The following is an 18,090-nucleotide window of genomic DNA, read 5'->3' as shown; positions in this document are numbered from 1 at the left end:
CTAGGGCTCCAGGCTCTCAACCAAGGCACAGTGGAGGCTGGTCTGTGCCCCCTACCATGTTGACTTGATGAAGTGGGAGAAGACCCTCCAGAGCAGGCACAATAAGAAGTAGTGCTAGACCAGTTGGGAGTAGATGATGCCTGGGTGCACTGCATAGGTGGTGACCCCTGTGCCTTGGAGCCTCTTGGCCAGTTCCCAATTAAAAATATATTGGCCACCTAGCTGTGGCAATGAGCAAAACTCCTGGCTGTAGTGCTTCTTACCCTAGAGTTTGTGGAAATGAATCTTGCCAGCATGGTGAGTTACTGATGACAGGTTCATCACCTGTGAGGGTGCAGACGTTTTCAGCAGCTCCAGGAGCAAGTGGGCACAAAAGAAGTGGCCCAGGTGGTTGACTCCTAGGTGGGTTTCAAAGTCACCAGCTGTCTTGGAATATGGATGCATTATCACTCTTGCTTTGTTGGTCAAAATATGGAGCTGCTTTTTCTCTGCCAGAAAGCCCTTAGCAAAGGCTCAGGTGGATTTGGTATTGGACGGGTCCAGTTTCTGAATTAGCATCTGAGAGTTCTTTGTATTGGCCTAGATTTCACTGGCCAGCAGATTATCCCCCTTAAGTATATCTTGGTAGGCAATGCATAGTTGGGCTCCTCTGCTACCAAGCTCTCTGTCTCCTTGCTAATGTCTATGTTGGCTCCAGTGATCACCCCTATCTTCCTGGGAAGCTGCATGTTTGTTCTCCATACCCCAGCAGCAAAGAACTTCCTAATGGATGGAGCTATCACATATTGGAAAGAAAGGAAGGAGGTGAGCAGTCCAAAGATAACTGGCATCTTTTCAATTTTTTTAGTTGCTGCTTCTTTAGCAAAAGCAGCTTTTATTCCAACTCTGGCTTTGTCTCCTGGTCTGGGTCCAACCTTTGGCTGCTTCTCTCTCCCCCTTCTTTAGCTTCTCTAGCTCCTGGGCACTCAGTAACATCTTGGCTTGCCTCTTTCTTACAAGGACACATGTGGTTGCATTTAAGGCTCACCGAGATAATCCAGGATAATCTCCCTATCTCAACAGCCTTAACTTAATCATATTTACAAAGAACCATTTTCCAAATAAGGTAACAATTACAGGTTCCATGGATTATGGCTTAATATCTTTGGGGAGCATTATTCAGCCTACTACAAGGAGTAAATCAGACACCTTGTTCTGAAGTTCTAGGATCACTGGGTTTGGAAAGGAGTGACCAGAGCTTTCTGAGGCCACATGGGCAGAAGTCAGTGGAGACTGGTGGGAGGGATGTGGGCTCTGTGGTCAGACAGACCTGAATTCGCTTTCCAGCCTCAACATCTGATGACCTTGGGCAAGTTACTTAACCTTTCTGACTCTCCATTTCTCCCTCTGTGAAATGAAGTAATAACTGTTCCTCCCTCACAGGGCTGTTGTAACTTGTACTTGTAAAGCACTTAGCATAGGGCTAGGCACATTGTGAGTGATCAACAAATATTAGCTGTTATTATTCAATCATGAACATGGTGGCAATAATATCATACATTTGTTTTGTGTTTACTTTCTTCTGGTTTCACAAGAGATCGTAACATACACCCCCAGGAGGATATGATATAGATGTCCTTATTGCCCCATATCACAGATGTAGTTTCAAGAGGCCAGGACTTGCCCAGAGTCAGTTAACAAGTAGTAGAGGAATAGACGAAGACCATGTCTGGCTGATCTTTCAAAATAATGTTAGGAGGAGATTGTAAACCCCAGCACATGCAGAGGGCGTATGTAAATGATGGACACGTCTGCAAGCAGGAAAGTCTATGGCCAGTTGTATGGACAGACTTGCCAACTCTTAGGGCTGCAGACTGTGGTGTGAAAAACCAGGATGGTGGAGGTCTCTGTGCTCAGTAATTTTCTACAAAGACAACAAGAGACACTCTCTGCCCAGTGGTGGTGACAGATCCCTGTATGGGGGCAAAGCCTGTACCATGAGCCAGGATGCTGTGTACCTTCTGACTCCAGGCTGGATGGATGAAAAAGCCAGCATCATGTGGCTCTGGGAGATTTCCCATGATTCCGGAAGAATATTGTTCATTGAGCCCAAGATTTTTTTCACTCTATATTTCAATCTCTTTTCTTAAGAATTAAACTTTATATTAAGTGTAACATAAAGATGGAATCTTGCACAAATTGTAGCTATCATTTGACATAGGTAGGGGAACTCAAGATTTAAGAGTTGGTATTATTTTCCTCAAGGTAAACCACTGCTGTTGAGTATGATATCAGAAAAATATATCTACCAGTTTCATGGTTCAACAACTTAGACTTTCTTGCATGTATTTCTGATATGATTGGCCATGTAGACTATTGTTACCTATGACATTAAAAATAGCTTTATTGAGGTGCATGGGTGGCTCAGTCGGTTAACCATCTGACTTCAGCTCAGAACATGATGATCTCACAGCTCATGGGTTTGAACCCTGCGTCAGGCTCTGTGCTGACAGCTCAGAGCCTGGAATCTGCTTTGGATTCTGTGTCTCCCCTTCTCTCTGCCTCTCCCCTGCTTGTGCTCTGTCTCTCTCTCTCAAAAATAAATAAGCATTAAAATTTTTGAAAAAAAACTTTATCGAGATATAATTGGCATACAATAAATTGTACATATTAGAAGTGTACAATTTAATGAGTTTATATATTACACATATTCACCATAATCAAGATCTTAAATATATTCATCACTCTCCCCACTCTCACACATTCACTGATCCTGTTTAGTTTGCATTTTTATAAAGTTTTATATAAATAGTACCCTTATTCGTATAACTTCTTTCACTCAGTATTATTTTGAGATTCATCCATGTTGTGTAATATGCATATACTCTAATTTGCTTTTCCATTCATTTGTTGATGGACATTTAGGTTGTTTTCAGTTTTTGACTATTACAAATACACTTGCCATGCAAATATTGTACATGCCTTTGTATAGACATATATTTTCTTTTCTCTTGGAAAACAACTAAGAATGGGATAGCTGGATCATATGGCAGATACATGGTTAGATTTTTAAAAAATGTTTCTTTATTTATTTTGAGAGAGAGAGAGATAGAGAAAGTGAGCAGGGGAGGGGCAAAGAGAGAGGGAGAGCAAGAATCCCAAGCATGTTCTGTGCTGTCAGTGCAGAGCCCAATGAGGGGCTTGATCCCTTGAGCTGAAATCAAGAGTCAGATGCTTAACTGGCTGAGCTACCCAGGTGCCCCATTGCACGGTTAGAATTTAAAGAAACTATCAAACTGTTTCCCAAATTAGCAGTGTACGAGAGGTCCAGCTCCTCCACATAAATGCCAATATTTATTATGGTCATTTTAATTTTAGCCATTCTATTAAGTGTGTAGTGGTATGCCTTTTTGTATATATTTTTGAGAGAGAAAGAGACAGCACAAGCAGGGGAGGGGCAGAGAGAGAGGGAGACAAAGAAATCTGAACCAGGCTCTAGGCTCTGAGCTATCAGCGTGAAGCCCGATCCAAGGTTTGAACCCACAAACTGAGAGATCATAACCTAAGCTGAGGTCAGACTCTTAACAGACTAAGCCACCCAGGTGCTCCTAATTTTTTTTTAATTTAGATAGAGAGAAAGAGAGAGAGAGAGAGAGAGCATGAGTGGGGAAGAGGGGCAGGGGGGAGAGAGAGAATCCCAAGCAGGTTCCACACTAAGCATGGGGCTTGATCCCACAACCCTGGAATAACGACCTGAGCTGAAATCAAGAGTCAGACGTTCACTGGACTGAGCCACCCAGGTGCCCCAGGTTTTTAAGTTTTAAATTTACATTTCTTTATTGACAATGATGCTGAGCATATTTTCATGTATTTATTTCTCATCTGTATATCTTCTCAAATCTATTGCCTATTTTTTATTGGGATAGTTAAAATTTTTTAATGTTTATTTATTTTGAGACAGAGAAAGTGCAAGTGGGGGAGGGGCAGAGAGAGAGAGAATCCGAAGCAGGCGCCAGGCTTCGAGCTGTCAGCACAGAGCCGGATGTGGGGCTCGAACTCATGAAAAGCAGGATCATGACCTGAGCTGAAGTCAGATGCTCAACTGACTGAGCCACCCAGGCGCCCCTATTAGGCTACTTTTTTTTAATGTTTATTTATTTTGAGAGAGAGAGAGAGAGAAAGAGTGTGTGCATGTGAGAGGGAGAGGAATAGAGAGAGAGGGAGAAAGAGAGAATCCCAAGCAGGCTCCATGCTGTCAGTGTAGAGCCCCATGCAGGGTTTGATCCCACAAACCATAAGATCTTGACCTGAGCCAAAATCAGGAGTCCGTCCCTTAACCAACTGAGCCACCCAGGTACCCCACTGACATTGTCTTTTTAGCCAATGGGCTTGCTTTTAATAGATTTGTCATTTTAATGTGTCTTTCATTTAATGTATCACCCTAAATTATGTATAGAAAAGTGAACAGAAGTCATTCCACAAAATCCTTTACTGACTCTTCACTACCATATTCACTATCAATAAACGATTAGAACAGTGGTTCTCAACCAGGGGTAATTTTGCTCCCCAAAGGACATTTGGCAATGTCTGCAAAATTTTGTCATGATTGGGTTGAGGGGGCCACTGGCATCTAGTGGATAGAGGCCACAGATGATGCTAAACATCCTACAATGCACAAGATAACCTCCCACAACAAATAATTATCTAGCCCAAGATGTCAATATTGTTGAGGTTGAGAAATTCTGCATTAGAAATAAGTAAATATGCAGATGTGAGCCTCACAATAAATGTACTTATGCAGACAACACAATGTAGACAGATGTAGCTCATTTATTTTTTTAAATTTATTTTTTAAATGTTTTTATTTATTTTGGAGAAAGAGAGAGAGAGAGAGAGAGAGAGGAATATGAGTGGAGGAGGGGCAGAGAGAGAGGGAGACACAGGATCTGAAGCAGGCTCCAGGCTCTGAGCTGTCAGCACAGAGCCCGATGCAGGGCTCGAACTCACGGACCGCTAGATCATGACCTGAGCCGAAGTCGGACGCTCAACCGACTGAGCCACCCAGGTTCCCCTAGCAGGGCTTATTTAAATTTCATATAAATTTTGTCCTTTCCAGGGGCGCCTGGGTGGCTCAGTCGGTTAAGTGTCCGACTTCGGCTCAGGTCATGATCTCACAGTCCGTGAGTTCGAGCCCCACATCGGGCTCTGTGCTGACAGCTCAGAGCCTGGAGCCTGTTTCAGATTCTGTGTCTCCCTCTCTCTGACCCTCCCCCGTTCATACTCTGTCTCTCTCTGTCTCAAAAATAAATAAACTTTAAAAAAATATTTTGTCCCTTCCAGGGTGCCTGGGTGGCTCAGTCGGTTGAGTGTCTGACTTCGGCTCAGGTCATGATCTCTTAGTCCATGGGTTCGAGTCCCCCATCGGGCTCTGTGCTGACAGCTCAGAACCTGGACCCTACTTTGGATCCTGTGTCTCCCTCTCTCTCTGACCCTCCCCCTCCCCCACTCATGCTCTGTCTCTGTCTGTCTGTCTATCTCTCCCTCTTAAAAATAAACATTAAAATTTTGTTTATCCTTTCCTCAAATCCTATAAAAACTGTACCTTTTCTTTTATGTGGTGAGATGTCCCATGGTTCTTCTGATGTGTAGTTTCCCTCATTGAAAAGGGTCAATAAACTTGACATTGTTGGACTGCAGGTTTGTTGCTGGTGCTTAAGAGCACTGCTTCTAACTGTTAAAATCCAAATGCCACTGCAGTTGATTAAGCTAGACCAAATTCATGGGACATCTCGGTGGCTCAGTCGGTTAAGCGCCCAACTCCTGGTTTCAGCTCAGGTCATGATCTCACGGTTCATGAGTTCAAGCCCCCAAACCGGGCTCTATGCTGACAGTGTGGAGTCTGCTTGGGATTCTCTATCTCTCCCCTCCCCTGCTCGCACTGTCTCTCTCTCAAAATAAATAAATAATATTTTATGTCTTTAAAAAAATTTTAATGTTTATTTTTATTTTTGACAGAGACAGAGCATGAGTGGGGGAGGGGCAGAGAGAGAGGGAGACGCAGAATCCGAAGCAGACTCCAGGCTCCAAGCTGTCAGCACAGAGCCCAATGCGGGGCTCGAACTCACACTGCAAGATCATGACCTGAGCTGAAGTCGGATGCTCAACTGACTGAGCCACCCAGGTTCCCCAAATAAATAATATATTTTTAAAAAAGAACAAATTCATGCTGTGGAATCAGATTCTCTATTTTGAGATATGTTTCTGGGAAACTGGACTGGTCTAGAAACTCTGGAGGAATGGAAGTAGAGGTGATGAGCTTCTGAGATAAGCCTCTGAAGGATGGGAAGGGTAAGCTCAGTATAGGCCCTAATTCACAAGCATCCAGGGCTGAAATACTCTCTACTTGCAGTGACCCTGACCCTCCTTTCCCTGCTGCAACAGCTTCATCAGCTCCTGAAGGCTTAATGTCCAGACGATGGCCCAGCCCTGTGGTCTGAATCACCCAGCAGAACTGATATGTTAATGGGGCTGGGACTGTGTAACCTGGGTTCCTACAACAGTAGCCAAAGCAAGCTGGATCACCAAACACAGTACCCTTGAAGGGTGGCACTGACGTTCAAGCTTAGCACCTCATTCCAGATGGCTGTTGAGATTCACACTGCCTCTAGCTGTTGAAATCCAGATGCCACTGCTCATCAAATCCTGAGTAATTAATTGTTTTTCCTTCTCTGGCCCAGAATTTCCCACGGCTCCACTGGCCCCTGGCCCTTAATTCCTTTCAACCTGCAAAGCTGCAAAGCAAAGCAGTTTGGGCCATCTGCTGAGAAACCTGGGACACAGGCTCCTCCCCTGAGGCCTTTGAATCCACTGGTGCGACTGGTATGTCCTGATACCTGGCTACCTGGAGGCAGAGGGTTGGACAAAATGACCTATTGGGGCACAGGCAGCACAGAGAGAGGACACTTTCTGCAGCCCCATCCCAAGGGTGTCAGATATAGATTCCTCACTCCTGCCCTAGGGATACCCTGGCTGCTTCTAGGGATAGAGCAGTTTCTCTGCTTCCTTTAGTCCCTCACAAGCCCCTTCCAAGGCCTCTTCAGTGGGAGGAAGGCATCAGTCCTTAGCTCTTGACCTTTCCTTTGGGAATTTTCTCCACAGGTTTCACTAGACATGTGAATTTATCCTGGAGTAGGGACCCAGTTGGACAGATAACAGGGCAAAGGTTCTACCAGAGAGAGGCTGGTGTAGCCAGATCCTTGACATAGATTCTCATTGGTACACTTCAGTTCTACCTGTGAGTTGGGTTGGTGTTCCTTGGGCAGGATACCCCCCATACCTGACTCGCCAAGTTAGTTGCCCACTTTGTCTCTGGTTTTATTTGCTTATCTCTTTCTGACTCTCTGCATCTTCTTCTCTCCATTCTCTTTCTCTTAAAGCCTCTCAGAGGCCTTTCTCTCTCTCTCTCTCTCTCTCTCACATTCTTCCTCTTTTGTTCTTCTTTCCTCTAACGGTGTTGGCTGCAGCATCTCTAGCTGATGTCCAAACCCTAATACAACCACACACAGGACCAGTAACATTGTCTTTAAGCACCTGCTGCTGTCACATCCTGGGGGACTCTGACAGTGCTGACATCCTGTTGAGGTCATGTGAGAAATAAGCCCACTGACTCAATCAAAGGAGGACTGCAGAGACTCAGAGGCCCGTGAAATGAGGCTTTAATCAACATTCTTGCAAGAGCAGGTGTCTGATGGACAGGCACATTCGGGGCAGTCACAGCAGGCAATTTATCTCCCAGCACACAAGACCCTCCTCTGATTCCTCATTGGCTGAGTACTACAGAGGTTACAGCCTTACCTAGACATCACCTATGCCCATGTAAGGTAAAAAGTAGTCTGATTGGAACAAATGTATGTTTCCTGAGGTGACGCAGAACTTCAGTTCTTTAGTGCATGCTCATTGCAAAGCCCTCAAAACGGAGAGGGGAAGAACCAAGAAGTTAAGTGTCTGAGGGTTTGGGACTCCATTATAGGGGGGATGCTCATATATATTTCCAATAGATTGTAAACCTACTGTTAACTAGACAGCACAGCTTTTAATTGGTACTTCTGAAAATGAATCATCTCCCTTACTTCTCACAATCCCTTCTCTTCTTTTCTAAGTTGATTCCATTTTCATTTATATTTCCTTTATTTTTGAGCTCTCATTCAAACATGTTCAGCAAGTGTTGACTCTCCCCTTCACAGTCAGGTTTATCTTCTAATATGCCCTTATTTGGGGCATAAGGCACAGATATCTGTTTCTAAAGAGAAACCTTATGCCCGAGGGGGTTTGCTGTGGTCAGAAGCTCCCAGCATTGTTACAAGACATGTTTTTTTTTTTTTTCCCACCCAGGGACCTCATGTCCTAACCTTTCCCTCTCTGCCTACTGAATCCCATCTTTTCCTATCATATTCCCCGGCATTCAACATGTAACTCTTAACTGCCCTTAGGAATTGGGACCATGACTGATCTTAACTGCTTCCTGCTGAAAGGGGGTGATGACATAGGTACAACAGTTGGGGCAGGTTCAGAGGTCGATCCAGAGGTCCGAAATAATGGGAGGGTATTTGGAACGTCTGGGCTAGAAAAATATTCTTGAATGTCTTTTTTCCTGGCATCTGTGAGGGCTTCTATAAAAAATACAAAAAGAATATTAGACCAACAAGCATTATTATTCTAAATGCAATGCCTCCTAGGGAGGAGGTCACATGAGAGGAAGGAAAGATGCATTGTAGCCATCCAAAAAGTCCCTGACGTGTCTGGTCATATTTTTTTTTATAAAATTTTTTTTCAACGTTTATTTATTTTTGGGGCAGAGAGAGACAGAGCATGAACAGGGGAGGGACAGAGAGAGAGGGAGACACAGAATCGGAAACAGGCTCCAGGCTCTGAGCCATCAGCCCAGAGCCCGACGCGGGGCTCGAACTCACGGACCGCGAGATCGTGACCTGGCTGAAGTCGGACGCTTAACCGACTGCGCCACCCAGGCGCCCCGGTCATATTTTTTTTTTAATGTAACTGTAGTTTTTCCTTCCCTTCCATATTTATTGGGATCTTGTGATGTTGCTGGTTAGAATAATTAAGCAAAGATTCCTTTGGCCCTCCAGTTTCCATAGGAACAACTCCATGACACGTATTTAATTTTACCTGAAGGAAAGATTGATCTTCGATATCCAGATTACTATAAGTTTAGGCAATTGTTTATCTGTCCTGGAGCTAGTAGCACTATAGTCCTTAATTTAGTCAATTATGACTCATCTCTTTCTAGCAAGGGAGAGGGGCTCTCTGGCATTATGAAAAAAGAATGTGAAAAAAAAAGTCTCCCCATATGCACCCTGGTGGCTGAGAGAAAAATTTAATCATAAGTTTTCTGAAGATGCCCCTAATTGTTACACCGTGTTTGGACAGTCGGCCAGAAGTGGACAGGAGGACAGACAAGGTGGTTCCTGTGTCAAGACGGAAATCAACCAGTTTTCCTTCTATTTTCAGAGTTACCTGAGGCTTTGGGTTTCCAATAGATGGTTGGTTCAGGGGATCCACCCCAAAGAGCCCCAGGTCCCATCAGTTCCTTTCAGGGACACTGGTTATCTGAGACCCCACAGGTTGAGGTCCCCAAGGGCATTCAGATCTTCCAGTGATCACCACATAAGGGCATGGCTTATGGGGTTTCGACTTCTGTTGTCCCTTCCGAGGACATTCTCGTTTCCAGTGCCCTGAACGGCACTTGGTTCCAAGACCTCGGGAAGTCTGGACTGACATAATAAGTAAGGCCACGACTAAGGCTTTAGGTTTTTTTTTTTTAAAGCTTCTTTTCATGTTCATTATTATCCTCTTTATCTCAGTTGTAATATACTCAATTGGCAGCTTGTAAGAGCTCCTCCAGGGTCCCTTCCAGGCCAACTGCCAAATTTTGCAGCTTACTTGGAAACTCTGGGGCTGATTGGGTGGCAAATTTGTCCTTTAGAATCGTCTCAGCTTCAAGGGTATCAGGGGAGATAGCCGTATATTTAACCTTAATCTTTCCAGGGAGGCGACCAGACTCTCATCCTGTGTTTGTAAAGTAGTGGCCAATTTAGACTAATTTAAAGCTTTAACCTAAATCTCCTTAATTTTTCCAAAACACAAGCTTGGAAGTGGCAACGATAGCATTCCCCAACAGGATTATCATAGTCCCAATTAGGATCTTGGGGCAGAACTGCCTGAACCCCAGTAGGGAACTGGGAGTTCCCTATAGGACCTCTAGTCCCATGATAATTAGGAAGTTCCTTGTCCCCATATCTCTCAGCTGCTGTCAGGACACCATGCTTCTCTATCTCATTAACAGTCTGATTCAACAAAAGCATTGTATCTTTCCAGATCAACTCAAAAACATACGTAATATTCTGAAAAACCTCTATCTATTTATCCGGATCAGAAAATTTACCTAGATATTCTTTTATCTGTCTTAAGTCCTGCAATGAAAAAGGTACTTGCAATCTTATCCTAGTGGTGCCTCCCTGCGTTTCTCCTTCTGGCACTCTAGCTTCTTGTAGGGGAAACATGCCTGTTACATTATGGGGAGGGCCTGGATAAGGTGGGCATCAGGAAGCAGAAGTGCACATTTCTAAGTCTGGATATATAGATTGAGGACCCAAGGAGGAGGAAGTTGAGGTGGAGGACTTCCCTTCCTACTTCTCTAGGTCTTCTTTGGGTACAGGCAAGGGACTCTTGGCTCCCTTGCTTCATCATTGTGAACCCTTGGAAAGGGTTGCCAGCAGGCCAAGATCAACCTTATACATACCTTGATCATCTCTTAAGGCCCCAAAACACTGAACACAGGATACTTCTCCCCGTTTCTCCTCATGTTTGCAAAACAAGTCCAATTGTAGGATAGTATTATAATTGATATTTCTCTCTGGTGGCCAAATTTCCTCTTCCAATTTATACTGGGGACAAGCTTCAGTGCAAAAGCAATTGATAACTAAGGGTTAGGGTTTGTGGATCAAAATCATCCCAATTTTTCAGAATGCATCCCAAAGAATATTGGCCTTGGTTGGGGAATTGCCCATCTATAGGAAAAAGAAGAAAAGTCATCCCTTATAGCTGACCAAGAGAAACGTCATCTCTTGGTCCTGCATTTTGGCTGGCTATGCAACTGGCAGCCAAAATCCTTGTCAATCTAAGGAGGTGCTTGGAATAGTTGCTCTTACCCAGGCTTGACCTGGGTATTGACTTTGCGGGTATTGACTGTGACCAAGCATGATTCCATTGGTTGTAGAGGGATGCATTGATTTTATTTTGGCCCAACAGTAATTTATACATCATAACAAAACTGTTCGTCTTTACAAGTACATTTTAAAAGACTGGTGAAAACCATTTTTTTGTAAGGGTAAAATTGGTCATTGAGGGGAGCTAAAAGGGCCAAAGTCAAGGTCTATTCCCCTGCCTTTTTTTTTTTTTTTTTTTTGGCAATGTCTACATAAGTATGTTCCAGCCATGTAGATGTCCATTTTAAGGTCACTGTATTGGTACAAATCAGCATATACTGGGCTCAGTGTAGCAAAATGGCTCCCATGTAATCAGGTAAAAGCCCTTTATATAGAATAGTCATCCAGCCCTCATATAGCATAGGAACCCATTTCTCTGCATTGCAGAAATAATACAAATGTGGAGCATTTGGAGAGTAGCAGCGAGAACATTGCCATCATCTCCTCTGCCTTTGGATCAAAGAAGGGGCAACCAAGCTTTGATTAAAACAGCTCAAAAGGATGGGGCGCCTGGGTGGCTCAGTTGGTTGAGCATTGGAGTTTGGCTCAGGTCATGATCTTGCGGTCCATGAGTTCAAGCCCCACATTGGGCTCTGTGCTTACAGCTCAGAGGCTGGAGCCTGCTTTGGATTCTGTGTCTCCCTCTCTCTCTTCCCCTCCCCCACTCATATTGTGTCTCTTTCTGTCTCTCAAAAATGAATAAACGTTAAGAAAAATTAAAAAAAAAACTCAAAAGGACACGCTGTCCTGCCCTTTTGGTTAAAATCATAGTTCTTTCCATCTTTTTGGGCAAAGAGGAAAGAAATCTTTCCTTTTTTGTTGTTTTTCAAAAGCAGACCCACAAGCCAAGAAAACTTTGTCTTTTTAACAGAGAGTAAAGCAGGATTTTAATCCTATACCAGAGTACTTTTAAAACACATTCATTTTTTAAGTCTTAATCTTATTTTATTTATTTTTTAAATATAACTTATTGTCAAATTGGCTTACATACAACACCCAGTGCTCATCCCAACAAGGGCCCTCCTCAATGCCCGTCAACCACTTTCCCCTCTCTCCCACCTCCCATCAACCCTCAGTTTGTTCTCTGTATTTATGAGTCTCTTATGGTTTGTCTCCCTCCCTGTCTGTTTGTAACTATTTTTTCCCCTTCCCTTCCCCTGTGGTCTGTTGTTAAGTTTCTCAAGATCCAAATATGAGTGAAAACAAATGTATCTGTCTTCTCTGACTGACTTATTTCACTTAGGATAATACCCTCTAGTTCCATCCACGTTATTGCAAATGGCAAGATTTAATTCTTTCTCATTGCCAAGTAGTAGTCCACTGTATATATAAACCACATCTTCTTTATCAATTCATCAGTTGATGGACATTTAGGCTCTTTCCATAATTTGGCTATTGTTGAAAGCGCTGCTATAAACATAGGGGTACATGTGCCACTATGTATCAACACCCCTATATCCCTTGAAAACCTATTCATTTTAACCTTAGTCCATCCTGGCCACACATAAAATTCTTTTCCAAAGACTTCCCTTCATGAACTGTCTACAACTTACCCTTACATTTAGATTTTGTCCCAAGCCATTCCTCTCCAAACAACCAGTCTCATTTAGGACAAAATTATTTTCTTTTATCTTCAACAAAAATGTATATCCATTTTGAAAATATTTTTACATACCTACTTTTACATATAGAGATGCTTTCCTTATTTCTATCATTCTTAACTGCATTTAGCAGAATTTTAACTCTTAGAAAACTTAGTCTCCAGTGAAAACTAAGTAGTTACCAATTGTGAACTGTTATATCAGAATTCTTTAGATGGCAAATTTATGAATCTATTAAGCACAAAGCATGTTTACCAACAGACCCAAATAGCCTTAGCATCCCCAGTACTGTAACATTCGCCCCAACATACTATCCAGGGGAATCTGAGGAGACTCTGCCTCTTTCTGGGTAATTCTTCCTTACCCCTAGGCCTAGAATTTTTGTTCCCCATAATCTACCAAGCTAGTTCCTGCTCCTGAGTTTCACTGGGGCCCTCATCCACCCTTAATGGAGGTTTCTTGCACTCTCCAGAGCCCACTTCTTCTGTCTCTGGCTGTTTCCCTCATGAGAAAACGGGTCCATGGATTGAGACTCTGCATTTGCTTTGTATCTAGGATATGTCTCAGTCACACACACTCAGCCTCTGAGGATTTCCCAACCCCCAAGGCCATACTTGTAGTCCAATTTTCCTATCTTTGTCCATGCATGGAGTTATCAGGACACCACAGTGCTTGTCTTTTACCCTTTTCATAGTGTCACTTCTTTTGTCTCCAAAGGCAAAAAGTCTCGAGTTCCATGGATCCCTGAGGAGCCAGGGGCCTTCCTGTGGGAAGGCCACCCAAACTGGGGTGGGATGCGACTCCCCTCTTGCAGGAGGACCTGGACCTTGTGGGTCAAGGTGAATCCGGGACTAGCCCCTAAATGTGGGAAATAAGGCAGCTGACCCAATCAAAATCAGAGCACAGTGAAGCGAGGCTTTAATCTATGTTCCTGCAAGAGCAGGTGTCTGATGGACAGGCACACTCAGGGCAGTCACAGTAGGCAATTTATCTCCTATCATGCATGTTCCTCCTGATTCCTCATTGGCTGAGTACTAAAGAGGTTACAGCCTTACCCGGACATTGCCTATGCCCATGTGAAGCAAAAAGTAGTCTGATAGGAACAAATGTACATTTCCTGAGGTGACGCAGAGACTTTCAGTCCCTCCTTTGTTCTTTGGTGCATGCTGATTGTAAAGCCCATGAAAAGAAGCCCGTGAAACAAAGAGGGGAAGAAGAATCAGGAAATGAAGTGTCTAAGGGTTTGGGACTCCATTATGTGTGTCTGTGTGTGTGGGTTCATATATATATCCAATAGGTTGTAAATGTACTGTTAACTGGACAGCACAGTTTTATTTGGTATTTCTGAAAATGAATCATCTCCCTTACCTCTCACAGGTCACCAATGCACTGTCCCTTTCCAGCCCTGAATGAAACAATTTGCTGCAAACCACCTATAAAGATGTGGCATCAACCACTAGGGAGGCAGCAAGGGGAAGATGAATTCTCATCATCTTCTTCCCATTTTGATCCAAGACTCCTGCACTGGAAAAGGCTCATCTGCTCAGGTCTCCCTCTCCCCACGCTGTAGGTTTTCATAATTCATGGGGTTTTGGAGTGATGGGAGTTTCGAGCTGACGGCCAAGAAAAAATTCTTGAGACATCTTTGGTGCAAAAAGGTGATTTTATTAAAGCACGGGGACAAGACCTGTGGGCAGAAAGAGCTGCATTGGGGTCATGAAGAGTGATTGCTTATATACTGTGGAGTTGGGGCAAATAAAGTCAAGAGGAAGTTTCTTTAAAAAAATTTTTTTTAATGTTTACTTATTTTTGAGAGAGAGAGAGAGAGAGAGAGAGCAGGAGGTGGGAGAGAGAGAAGGAGACACAGAATCTGAAGTAGGCTCCAGGCTCTGAGCTGTCAGCACAGATCCCGATGCAAGGCTTGAACTCAGGAACTGCGAGATCATGACCTGAGCCGAAGTTGGACACTTAACTGACTGAGCCACCCAGGTACTCCAAGAGGAAGTTTCTTACAGGTATTTCCATATGCTAAAGAAGATTCACAGATTACTAAAGGCCTAGTTATTGTCAAGCTAAAGTTGTTCTTCCCTCTAGCAAAACATTATGGTTAAGACTGTAGGGAGTTGCTGGAGACTAAGCTATTGATAAGATTGCCCTTTTCTTGTAATTGTACTAAGATATTTGTAAATTGATGGAGACTCTATCAGTTTAAGTATTTGTTTTCTGTCCTTTCCTCTATTCTTGGGAAGCCAGGAGTGCCTGAGGAATATCACACATATCCCACCTGCCAGGGGTGGGAGGTGTGCAAGCTTGTGTTTGGTCCTCAGCTTGCCTTATGGTCCCTCATCAATAATGATGGTTTTTTCCTTTTTAAATGTTTATTTATTTATTAAATATTTATTTATTTATTTTTGAGAGAGAGAGAGAGAGAGCACGCACGAGCTGGTGCACATGTGAGTGGGGGAGGGGAAGAGAGAGAGAATCCCAAGCAGGCTCCAAGCTGTCAGCCCAGACCTCACTGTGGGGCTGGATCTCATGTACCGTGAGATCATGACCTGAGCTGAGATCAATAGTCAGATGCTTAATTGACTGAGCCACTCAGGCTCTCCTCATCAGTGACCTTTAACTTTAAACTCATGGCTCTATTAAATATGCCACCATTAATGTGGCTTTGCTCTAGATCTTAAATCTGGACTTCAGTTAACTTTTCCACCATCAGTGCTCCTACGATCATGACCTAGGGCCCAGGGTCTATATTCAGATTTCCATCAATTTCCTTTTTTGACCTTGAACTCAGGTCTTTGAAAAAATTCTGACATAACAGATTGGGCTCCTCATTGATACCCATCTGGTTTGAATTCAACCCTCATATACTATCATTAGTCTTTCTCTATTAATACCTTGTGCCCCAACCAAATCTTCCACCACAATTGACCCTCTGAATGTTTTTACATGGAAAAAGGAACTATGCAGATATGAGTAAATTAAAAAATCTTGAGATGGGAAGATTATTATGGATTATCCAGATAAGTCCAGTGTAATCACAAGGGTCCTTATAAGAAGGAAAGAGGAAGGTCAGAGTCAAAAATTGAGGTGTGATGATGGAAGCAGAAGGACACAGTCATAAAGGGATTTGAAGATGCTACAATGCTGGCTTTGAAGATGGAAGAAGGGGTTTTAAGCCAAGGAATACAGTTGACCTCTAGAAGCTAGAAAAAGCAAGGAAATGGATTCTTCCCTAGAGCCTCCAGAGGGAGTATGATTCTGCTACTACCTTGATTTCAGCCCAGGGAAACTCACTTTGGACTTCTGACCTCCAGAACTATAACATAATAAACTTGTGTTGTTTTAAACTTGTAAGTTTATGGTAATTTTTTAGAGCAGCAATAGGAAACTAATACAGGCATCTTTGAAAAATTCCACCATTGATGCCCACCTGCTCAACACTCAAACCATGTCCTTATTAACTCTTCCACCACCCACGCCCCTCTGTGTGACCTCAAATCCCAGCCATTGTTAGCCATTCCACCATCAAAATCCCTTATCTATGTCCTCCAACCTGGACCTCTGTTAACTTTTCCAACCTAAATCAACTCTGATTTTATCTTGAACTCAGGCATCAGTTATCTATTCTACCATTAACGGGTTTTGATCTAGATATAGAATCTAGAGCTTTAAGGGTAGAAAGTTAACAGTCCCTTTGTGTTTGTGTATTATGCTTGGATGTCTGTTCATTTCTCCACTATCAGGGCAATTTATGTGTCAATCTTTTTTCACATTGTTAACTTTCCCCCACTGTTACCCTTCAGCTATGTACATTGATGGCAGCCTTAGTTAAATCCTCCCCACCTGTCTTCTTTTAGTGTGTGCTGAAAAATCAAACCGATGCTAACTCTTGTGCCATTATTGCCCCTTCTATGTGCATCAACTCCAGCCCTTTGTTCATGTTTTTATCATAAATGCCTATTTGGTCTGACCTTGAAGTCAGGTCTTGGTTAACTCTTCTGCGATCATTGCCCCTTTGGTATAGTTTGTGAATTGTGAGCCTTTGCTAATTAGGCCACCATTGATGCTTCTCCAGTCTACCAGAGAAGTTAATGTTTACATTTTCAAAGCCTCTCTGGAAAGAATTGGTAACTAGGACACAATTTTACCTTCAGTGCCTTTCTGGTTTGACTTAGAAGTAAAATTTTTGTTAGCTTTCCCCCTCCCCCCCATCCATGTGCTCTGGTAGAAGTCTTGAATCCTAGGGCTTTAACTATTTCACCATCAGAACTCCTCTATGTTGTAGATCTAGAATCTGAGATTTTGTTAACTATTCAATCCCATTCAGGGTTTGCCTCCAATATAGCCTTTTGTTAAGTTTTCTAAAATCAATGTTCCTTAGGTTTTACCTTAAACTTCTGCCTCTCTTAATTCTTTCAGTTTTTTTAAAAAAGTTTATTTATTTATTTTGGGAGAGGCAGTGCAAGCGGGGGAGGAGGAGGAGAGAGAGAGAGAGGGATCCTCTGAAGCGGGTTCTGTGCTGACAGCAGTGAGCCCAAAGCGGGGCTGTGGAACCCACGAACCTGTGAGATCATGACCTGAGCAGAAGTCCGATGCTCAATGATCTGAGCTATCCAGGTGCCCCCTCTCTTTTAGCTTTCATATTGGGCTACAAAAGGCCACATCTGCCCACTTTAAGGGACCCTGGCAGAAAGTCTGGCCCGTGAGTGACAAGAGAGGGAGGACCTTCTGTGTTCGAAGGAGCCAATAGAAGACTAGGAGCGCGGCGAGGCAGAGCCTTGAGTGACACAAGGGGAGGGGGCGCTGCCCCTTCGAAGGAACAATAGGAAGGCCGGAGGGCAACAACCTTAGGCTGCTAGAGGCGGGCCGGGTGTGTTAACGAGAGAATACGTTATGTAAAAAGACTCTTCACTTTCTCCAGATGTTTTAGAAATGAAGCTTCTGCAGAGCAATCTCCCAGACGGTGCTTCTACCCTCCGGCCTTACCACTCCCTCCCGCCCCGCTCCTAGGACCGGGTTGCCTCCGAACACCCCTACCCGCACGTCGCCACGCCTTTGCTCTGGCAGTGCCTCTGCCGATGGCCGGGAACGCCCATTTACCCGCCCGGAACAGTCGCTACACATTGGAGCCTCACACTGCTTTCGAAGCACCAATTCCGAATACCCTGCCTCGGAAATATCACGAGGACTTCCTGGACTCCAAAACGCGTATCTCTTCT

At 43.7% G+C, this 18,090-nt stretch overlaps 1 pseudogene; it reads right to left on the bottom strand.

The window, feature by feature from the left end:
- On the bottom strand, positions 1–830 carry LOC122477903 (annotated as a pseudogene).
- Between the last annotated feature and the right edge of the window lie 17,260 nt (positions 831–18,090).

The sequence above is a fragment of the Prionailurus bengalensis genome, chromosome X (assembly GCF_016509475.1).
Source record: "Prionailurus bengalensis isolate Pbe53 chromosome X, Fcat_Pben_1.1_paternal_pri, whole genome shotgun sequence".
In the NCBI taxonomy this organism is placed as follows: Eukaryota; Metazoa; Chordata; class Mammalia; order Carnivora; family Felidae; genus Prionailurus; species Prionailurus bengalensis.
This window is presented reverse-complemented; position numbering and strand designations above follow the sequence as displayed.